At 40.2% G+C, this 8,877-nt stretch overlaps 1 long non-coding RNA gene across 1 annotated transcript; it reads left to right on the top strand.

The window, feature by feature from the left end:
* The first annotated feature begins 4,309 nt into the window (after positions 1 to 4,309).
* LOC137073594 (uncharacterized) lies at positions 4,310 to 8,044 on the top strand. The gene is made up of 3 exons (XR_010904789.1): positions 4,310 to 4,372; positions 5,994 to 6,044; positions 7,609 to 8,044. It is a non-coding gene; the product is annotated as an uncharacterized lncRNA (long non-coding RNA).
* Positions 8,045 to 8,877: the final 833 nt, after the last annotated feature.

The following is an 8,877-nucleotide window of genomic DNA, read 5'->3' as shown; positions in this document are numbered from 1 at the left end:
TCCAGTGTTGTGACATCAGCTGTCACTGAGAATACTTATTTCTCTGAATAAGTATTAGATGGATATGTGTAGTTTATATGTGTAGTAGGAATGTTTTTGGCCGTCACAAACCAGGACATTAGGGATCAGTCTCTAGGTGGGTGAAGGGCAGAAACTGCATCTGGACCAATGAGAAGTCCTGTCCTTCCTGGGCTTGGTACTAGAGGTCTTCTTCTTGCCCTCAAAGAGGTGTCTGGATGTTGTCCAAGCATCTTTATCTGATGCCGTTGGACATTTTGTTTGTGCTAGTCCAACAGGATCCAATCAAAATGGAGCAAACCTTTGTCCACTGTTACGGGCAAAGAGGGGCCCGGCCATAAATTGGGCCCTGGAATGTGCTGTCCACTACACTGGGGTCTTTATCATAGTTGAAGTGAGTGACAATACGATCGCAAATGGACAAACAAGCGAACATGACACATGAGCATATCTCATGTGAGATATCCCCTTAGGGATATCCCCAAGAGCTCAAGGTCTTTGGAGGGACCATCATCTCGTATGGCACATCAATCGCCTGGAGATGATGACAGTATTTCTGGCCCTCAAGTACTTCCTCACTGACCTCAAGGGACATCATGTGTTAGTCCGGTCAGACAACACATCGGTGGTCGCTTATATAAATCACCAAGGGGGTCTGCGCTCTCGACGGTTGTGCAAACTGTTACACCAGATCCTCTTATGGGGAAGTTTCTCTCAGAGCAGCCTTTATCCCTGGGACCCAGAATACGGGAGCAGACATGCTGTCAAGACAGGGGTTGAGGCCAGGAGAATGGAGGCTGCACCCCGAGGTGGTGGAAACGATTTTGAGAGTGTTCGGACAGGCACACGTGGATCTGTTTGCATCTCAAGAGACAACACACTGTCCACTTTGGTTCTCGCTCTCACATCCAGCCCCGTTAGGGTTGGATGCTATGGTACAGATATGGCCGAGGCAACATCTGTTCGCGTTTCCTCCTGTGGCTCTGCTCCCAGGAGTTTTGGATATAGTTCGGAGGAACCAAGTGCAAATCGTTCTAATAGCCCCGTTCTGGCCGGGCAGAGTATGGTCTTATGCCCCGTTTCCACCACAGGAACTTTACCCAGGAACTAGGAACTTTGGGTGGTACTTCGTGTGTTTAGACCGCAGGAACCAGGGTAAAATGGAAGTTCCGGGTAAATATTTCCCCCTCCAAACGGCCCTGCTCGCGAGGTAGTACTTATTCAAAGTTCAGGAACTTTCGAGGGCGGGACTTGGGCGCTGAACATGCAGATTGGTTGAGCTCACGCAGTTCAACCGGCATTTTTAAAAGTCTTTTGCGAGGTTCGTTCTGCGTTCAGTAAATATCAGTCTTTGCTCTCTGTCTGGTGGCGCGCGGTCGTCTCAGCCATCTCACGTTCAATGTCCGTAATAGCTGATAATAATATACATTGTCATTTTAAATCTAGCTTTACAAGCTTTCTGAATATGCTGCAGCTGCATGCTGCTGAATCTGCATATTAGTGCTCTTTTCTGTCGTTGTTAATTACCTCTTTAGTAAACCTATACATAACCAGCAAAAGCAGCAAAGCTTGAATCTCTTCCATACTCGTTATTAATTTTTTTTCACCATGTAAACGACCTGACCGATTACTTTTAAGTGTGTGTCCTTACATGACGTGACGGCGCGCGCCGCGCTCATGTTGACAAGAGAGGAAAGTACATTTTTCTGAGGGGTAAACTTTTTATTTCGTAAGTTATGAAGATAATGTTGGAGTAATGACACAGCGTATATTGCCCCGGGCAGTTTTTACTTTAACTGCGCCTGACAGAAGATTTTTTTTTTCTGAGATGATTATTACACTTTACAACAAATAGCTATAAATAATACTGTATTAGTCCTGGTGGCCGTTAAGAGTTGCTATGGCTACAGTTAACACACTCCAGCTGCTGGAGAAAACAGCGTTGACATTTTTGGTGCGGCAGACAAACTGCATGTGACAAAATGATTGCGATTGAAAGTCATCACATGTAAACACCAGATCGGTTTAGATAACGTCTCATGTAAACAGTTCACTAAATCTTTCAATCGGTACACACACAAATGATTACTGTCCTTCACTGATTTGGAGGAGCAGTCGCGCGCAGTCCTACATCACCGGACTAATTTGCCTAATCTTCTCAGAACTTTATCGCGGTCGAAACGCAGACAGTTGCAGGTCTGGGGGGGAGAAAAGTTCCTGTAAAAAAGTTCCTGGTACAAATTGTTCCGGGTAATTTTGGTGGAAACGGGGCTTTAGACTTAGTGTCTCTCCTTGTGTTAACTGTCAGGAGGGACCTTCTGTCTCAAGCGGGGGGTGCCATCTTACACCCCCGGCCCGAGTTGTGGAACCCGTGGGCTTGGCCTCTGAAGGGGCCCAGCTCGTGAGTTCAGGTCTCCCAACTGATGTTGTACAGACCATTCTGCATTCCAGAGCTCCATCCACTAGGAAACTTTACAACCTGAAGTGGAAGGTTTTCACATCATGGTGTCATAGTTGCCAGCAGGATCCGGTACACTGCCCAGTTGGTACAGTGCTGGACTTCCTGCAGGATCGGTTCACTGCAGGGTTATCCCCGTCGACCCTTAAGGTTTATGTAGCAGCCATTAGTGCTCACCACAGCCCGTTGGGTGGTATGACTGTGGGTAAAGACCCCCTGGTGTCTCGTTTCCTTCGTGGTACTTTGAGGCTTAGGCCTGTAGTTTGCACTAGGGTGCCGTCGTGGGACTTGGCCAAGGTCCTGCAGGGCTTGTGCCAGGCCCCATTTGAGCCCCTTGAGGAGGTTCATGACAAGTTTTTAACCTTAAACGCCTTGTTCCTCCTTGCTATCTCATCTTTAAAGAGAATTGGAGATCTTCAGACTCTTTCTGTGGCTCCCTCGTGCTTGGTGTTTGCACCAGGTATGGCTAAGGCCTTCCTTCACCCTAGGCCGGGTTACATCCCTAAGGTGCCTACTAACATAGCTAGATCCATTGTGCTGCAGACCTTCTGTCCTCCACCTTTCATCAACTCGGATCAGGAGAAAAGTAATTTGCTCTGCCCAGTTAGGGCATTAGATGCTTATGTCCACAGAGCTGCCCTTTGGCGTAAGTCCGAGCAATTGTTTGTGTGCTTTGGGGCCCCTAGCAAAGGGGCCACGGCTTCAAAGCATAGGATGAGCAAGTGGGTGGTTGAGACCATTTCATTTGCTTATGAGTCGGTCGGGCAGCCATCTCCTTTGGCGGTCCGGTCACATTCTACTAGGAGTATGGCGGCATCTAAGGCCTTTATGTCAGGGGTGGCCCTGCAAGATATTTGTGAAGCGGCAGGCTGGTCCTCACCGCACACATTTGTGAGGTTCTACTCTTTGGACACAGGGTCTACCCCAGGGTCGTCAGTGCTTTCATTCTAGTGTGCTTTCTTTCACATGGGACAGGCACTTCTCGTTATGGTGGTGTTGGTAAAGACGTTCCCCAAAACGTCATTCGATGAGTTCCCTCCTCAGGGAACCGAGGTTACAGTCGTAACCTAGGCATTTTTTGTTGGTTTAACTTTAAAAAGTAAGTAACCTGGTTGCCTTAAAATTTTAAGTTTATTGAAATTAAAAATTTGAGTTGATACAATGAAGGAAATTTGTTTAATAAATAGAAACTCAAAACATTATTGTATCTGAACCAGATTAAAAAAAATTGATAAATCATGAAAATAGCACTATTTGGCATGTTTCACTGCTTCATCAGAAATAAAACACACACAATTACCCAATATGCTTACAAAATCTTTTAATAATATTTTAATAAAGGTTGTCGAATCTCAAAAAATTTTCACTATATTAACTCAAAATTTTAATTTCAATAAACTCAAAATTTTAAGGCAACCAGGTAACTTTTTTTATTAAAAAAAATATTTTTTTACAGTGTATTATTTATTATTATACTATGGAAGTTATTGGGTCTTCAGGCCTATTTGGTTACCGATATTCTTCAAAATATAATCTTATCAATATATGCAATATTCATCCGCACATAGAAATTCCTGCAAGGTTGGAACAACTCGAGGGTGAGTAAATGATGACAGGATTGGATTTTTTGGGTGAACTATGTCGTTTTAAGCTGGCTGATATTGCAGTTGTCTTGTCTTACACTGACACCTAGTGGCATTCATGCAGCAAACATTTTCAGTCACTAATGCCATTGTAGGAATATGCTGTTCCCAGTCTGCCATGATTAATTCAGTTGTTGCTCCTGACATGTATTCAGCTAATCTGAAGCAAATATTCTGTGTTTTCCTTTAGATTGACAAGTATGAAGGGATGTTTCCTGCATTCTCTGATTCAAGAGAATGTAAGCTGTTGAAAGTAAGTGCAATTATTTAGTTTAGTTAGCACGAGTGCTGCAGTGATGAGACCGGCTGCATCCGAAACCATACTCTCTTGAGTAGATGCTTATTTTGAATAAGGAATTACTTTACAACCACTAAAAATGTATACAGTATGAATGTGCACTGCAAAACATTTTTTTCTTACTTAGTATGTTAGTCTTGTTTCTAGTCTAAATATTTAAAAATTCTTAAATCAAGATGCATTTACTAGATAAGTAAAATGAGATGTTTTTTTTTCTTGTTTTCTTAAAGATAAAATCTAAATGAAGTGAGTTTTTGCTTGAAACAAGTTAAATTATCTAGCAATGAGGTCATTTTACTTATTTAGTAAAAGCATCTTGATTTAAGATTTTTTTTAGATATTTGGACTGGAAACAAGACTAACATACTAAGTAAGAAGAGCATTTTTTTTCCAGTGTGTGTAGTATGAGTGTAATCTGGACGTACTACATCCGCCATGTTGTCATTATCATGTGACCTACCAGCATCAGTTATGTCACTTCACTGTCATTCATAAATCTTCTCCTGTGGCCTCATGGGATAGTAAAGTGTCATCATATGCACACTTCAGAATCTCACCGGAGGTCATACGGGTACTTCTACCTACTCTTTTATGAGTACTGTGAATTCAGACATAGCCTTCTTCTTTTGTCACATTTTTCGCCTAGTAGGGAAGTATGTGATTTCGGATGCATACTTTTTTAGGCTAACCCAAAAGTTAGCATTCTCTCTAAAAAAAACCCAAAAGGATTTTTCCATTGTCTTTTGAATTAGTTTATGATTCTTGCATGTTTTGCTTATCATGATCCTGACAATTATTATATTACAATTATATGCCTGATAAAGGTGATGAGACGGAAACGTTGATGATAAAAATATATCTTCTGCAAGTATTGATAGTGTGCAGGATTTCTTTTAATGTTTGAGATATTTGATTTTTTTTTTTTAAATTCCTCTTTCCGCACCTAATTACCAACAGGTTTGCGATGGTAATTGTCAATTAATTATCATGATGATCATAAATAAACATGGTTCATTTGAACCATGCTTTGTAGGGTTCCTCAGATCGGGTCCTGGAGGGCCTCTTTCCTGCAGAGATTAGTTCTAACCCTAATCAAACACACCTGAACAAGATATTCAAGGTATTCAGAGGTACTAGTAAATTACAAGTAAGTGAGTTGGATAGAGTTAAACCCTCCAGGGCTGGATTTGATTCGGCCACAGCTCATTGATGCTCATGGAGAGCAAAGGCTGGTCCGTGTGGTCCGATCAAACAGACAAGCTACCGTATTGCCGAAAGCACCAACAGTGCTGAACAATATGTGAATTTGGATGCACTGCTGTTTTCAGGCATTAAACCAAAACCAAAACCAAAAAGAGTTTAGCGCGATGGAACTGAAAGTTCGTATTACTATTGTCCGGGTTTTGGCCTGCAAAATATGTCATCCCTGCAGCACTTTATAGTAAATAGAAAAAGTAAAAGGCAATCAGTCAGTATGTATACTGAGTGCAGTAATGTGGTTGTCATATATTGCAGTTTTTGCACTTTGTTGCTTTGTTTTGCACTTTGCTTTACATTGTTTCGTATTCCTGCACAGAAACTATTGGAGGCTCATGAGGAGCAGAACAGCGAGGCGTTCACTGAAGCCGTAAGTTTATAAGTTGATAATGCTGTACACTCTTACATATAAAGGTCCTTTATTGGCATTGATGGTTTCATGAAGAACCTTTAAGCTCTGGAAACTTTCCATTTAACAAAACGGTTCTTTAGATATTTCAGATTATGCAAATATTCTTCACAGAAAAAAAGTAAGGAAAAATGGTGATACTGAAATTTTTGTATGTTACATTTTACAGTGTTGCTTTTGTGTTCATTCGCTTAGGTGAAAATACTATTTTTGAAAATTGACTTTCTTGAGAAATAATTGCAAAAAAGGTGTGACTAACACTTTATAATAATAAGTATCTGTAACAAAGCACTTATTAATCTTTCGAAAACGATTCGTTTGCCACTAATTAATTGTTTATAAACTGTAGTTAATACGTTAATAGACTATAACAAAAAGTGAGTTCTTCCTTCTTTGTCACTGTAATTAACAGTTATTTTTAGTAAGCTCATATGTAAAGAGTTGGATGATGCTTTGTTAACAACTTATTAACCCCAATAGTTCTCACTTTAGATTAGGTCACATAAAAATGGAAAATATTATTAATAAAGTGCTTTAAAACAGATTTTATTGGACATTAATTACAATAGTAAGAATTCCTGAAAGTTTTTACCAATAAATTAAGTGTATACACACACATTGGGTTTCTGAGTTTTATGGGGATTTTACAAATACATTAAGCCAATAACACTGTAAATTACAGTGACAATTAATGAAGAACTCACTTTTTGTATATAGAATATTAATGTATTAACCACAGTTTAAAACAGAACAAAGATTATTTTTCTAACCAATTGCAGACGTTTTTGCTTGTTTTAAGTTAATTTCCAGACATAATATTTTAAGGAATTTTACTACTTCAGTAAATGCATCTTGATTTAAGAATTTTTACACATTTGGACTGGAACCAGGGCAAAACACTAAGTACACTCTAAAAAAATGCTGGGTTGTTTTAACTCAATGTTAGGTCGAATATGGACTATAATAATGTTTTTGATTTATATAGCGCTTTTCAAGGCACTCAAAGCGCTTTACATAGAAGGGGGATCTCCTCAACCACCACCAATGTGCAGCATCCACCTGGATGATGCGACGGCAGCCATATTGCGCCAGAACGCTCACCACACACCAGCTGATTGGTGGAGAGGAGACCGAGTGATGAAGCCAATCAGGAGAGGGGGATTATTAGGAGGCCATGATGGACAGGGGCCAGTGGGCAAATTTGGCCAGGATGCCGGGGTTACACCCCTACTCTTTTTCCGAAAGACATCCTGGGATTTTTAATGACCACAGTTTATGTCCTCGGTTTAATGTCTCATCCGAAAGACTAACCCAGCAATTGGGTTGTTTTAATCTTGCGGTTGGGTTAAATATTTGCTTAAGACAACCCAATCGCTGAGTTAGTCCATATTTTACCCAACATTGGGTTATTTTTTACCCAGAATTGTGAAGAGCATTTTTTGCAGTGAATCAGGTGCAGTTCATTTGTTTTTCTCATGAGTTTTGGCTCACTTTGATCTCTAAATCTTGTGCTGACGTCCTCCAGGTGAAGGAGTTTGATTCGATCTCCTGTCTCGACCAGTAGCAGACCACCATGCTCTGCGCATCAAGAAGACCATCCAGGGTGATGCCGGTGACCTGAAGTGATGTGTCCAGGACAAATACTGTGGCATAATATCTAGTTTAATTTCTTACCGTATTGTGTGTGTGTGTGTGTGTGTGTGTGTGTGTGTGTGTGTGTGTGTGTGTGTGTGTGTGTGTGTGTGTGTGTGTGTGTGTGTGTGTGTGTGTGTGTGTGTGTGACAATCTGGTTGAACATTTCTGTAGTGATACTAGCTCAAATATCAGCCGAAAGTTCAGAGGGAACTATCATTGCAATTGCCTTGCATTTGAGAAAATAGAAGTATATACAATATTAGCATGGATAATTCTCTCATGAAAGGCATTTCTCTATCCCTTTACTTCATCATGAAGAAATCTTTACCGTAGTAGACCCTTGTTTGTACTTGTGTGTGGCACGCGAGCCCGTAGAGCCGTTCTCTTTCTAATGTTCACCTCAGTGTTGTGGCATTGTCATGCATGATAAATGTTTAAAGTGTTTATGTGCTGTAGTGTCAGGATTTTGTGAGTGCACTTTATTTCAGACCTAATCAGCTGTCTGTTTAGATTGAAAACTCATCGCCTTTACTCAGTTAAACCATTTTTGTGCCACTGGCCTCAGAAGTTCATCCTCACGTTGTCTTTGTCGATATGGCAGTGTCAGTTCTGTCGTAGTATTTGCTTTAGTGGTTAAATTGAGCGTCGTACGTTTCAGAATCAGTAGAGTAGTGTCTCTTGCTCACTTATGGTGGTGAAGTGTTAGCCTCAAGTGATATTACAGAAAGCCTTGATTCTCTAATACAGATATTGTTGAATGTACATTTCGATTGCTGATTTCTTATGTATTATTTGTAATTTTATGTTTAAGTGGTTGTCGTTTCACATGGATATGGGGCATTCGTTATTCGTCATTAAAATGTACTTTAAAATAGGTAAGTCTTCTTGAGACGTTTTAATAAATGTTATAACTATTTATTCAAAGAGAAATTAATAAATGATCATCCACACCATGTCTGAAGTTTATGGTCATATTTTATGTTCCTGCTCATGCATGAAAACTCTGGATTTAATTCAGTTCGAACAGCAAAAATCTGCAGTAAAACACTTTATTCTGACAGGTATTTGTGACTTTAAATGCTGTAAGTTTATAGATCTATTTTATAGTACGTAATGAAGAAATATAATTTAACTTAATTGAGACTGATGCATTCATTTT

The sequence above is a fragment of the Pseudorasbora parva genome, chromosome 4 (assembly GCF_024679245.1).
Source record: "Pseudorasbora parva isolate DD20220531a chromosome 4, ASM2467924v1, whole genome shotgun sequence".
NCBI classification, from domain to species: Eukaryota; Metazoa; Chordata; class Actinopteri; order Cypriniformes; family Gobionidae; genus Pseudorasbora; species Pseudorasbora parva.
Note: the sequence above shows the minus strand (reverse complement) of the source record. Positions and strands in the feature narration are given on the sequence as shown.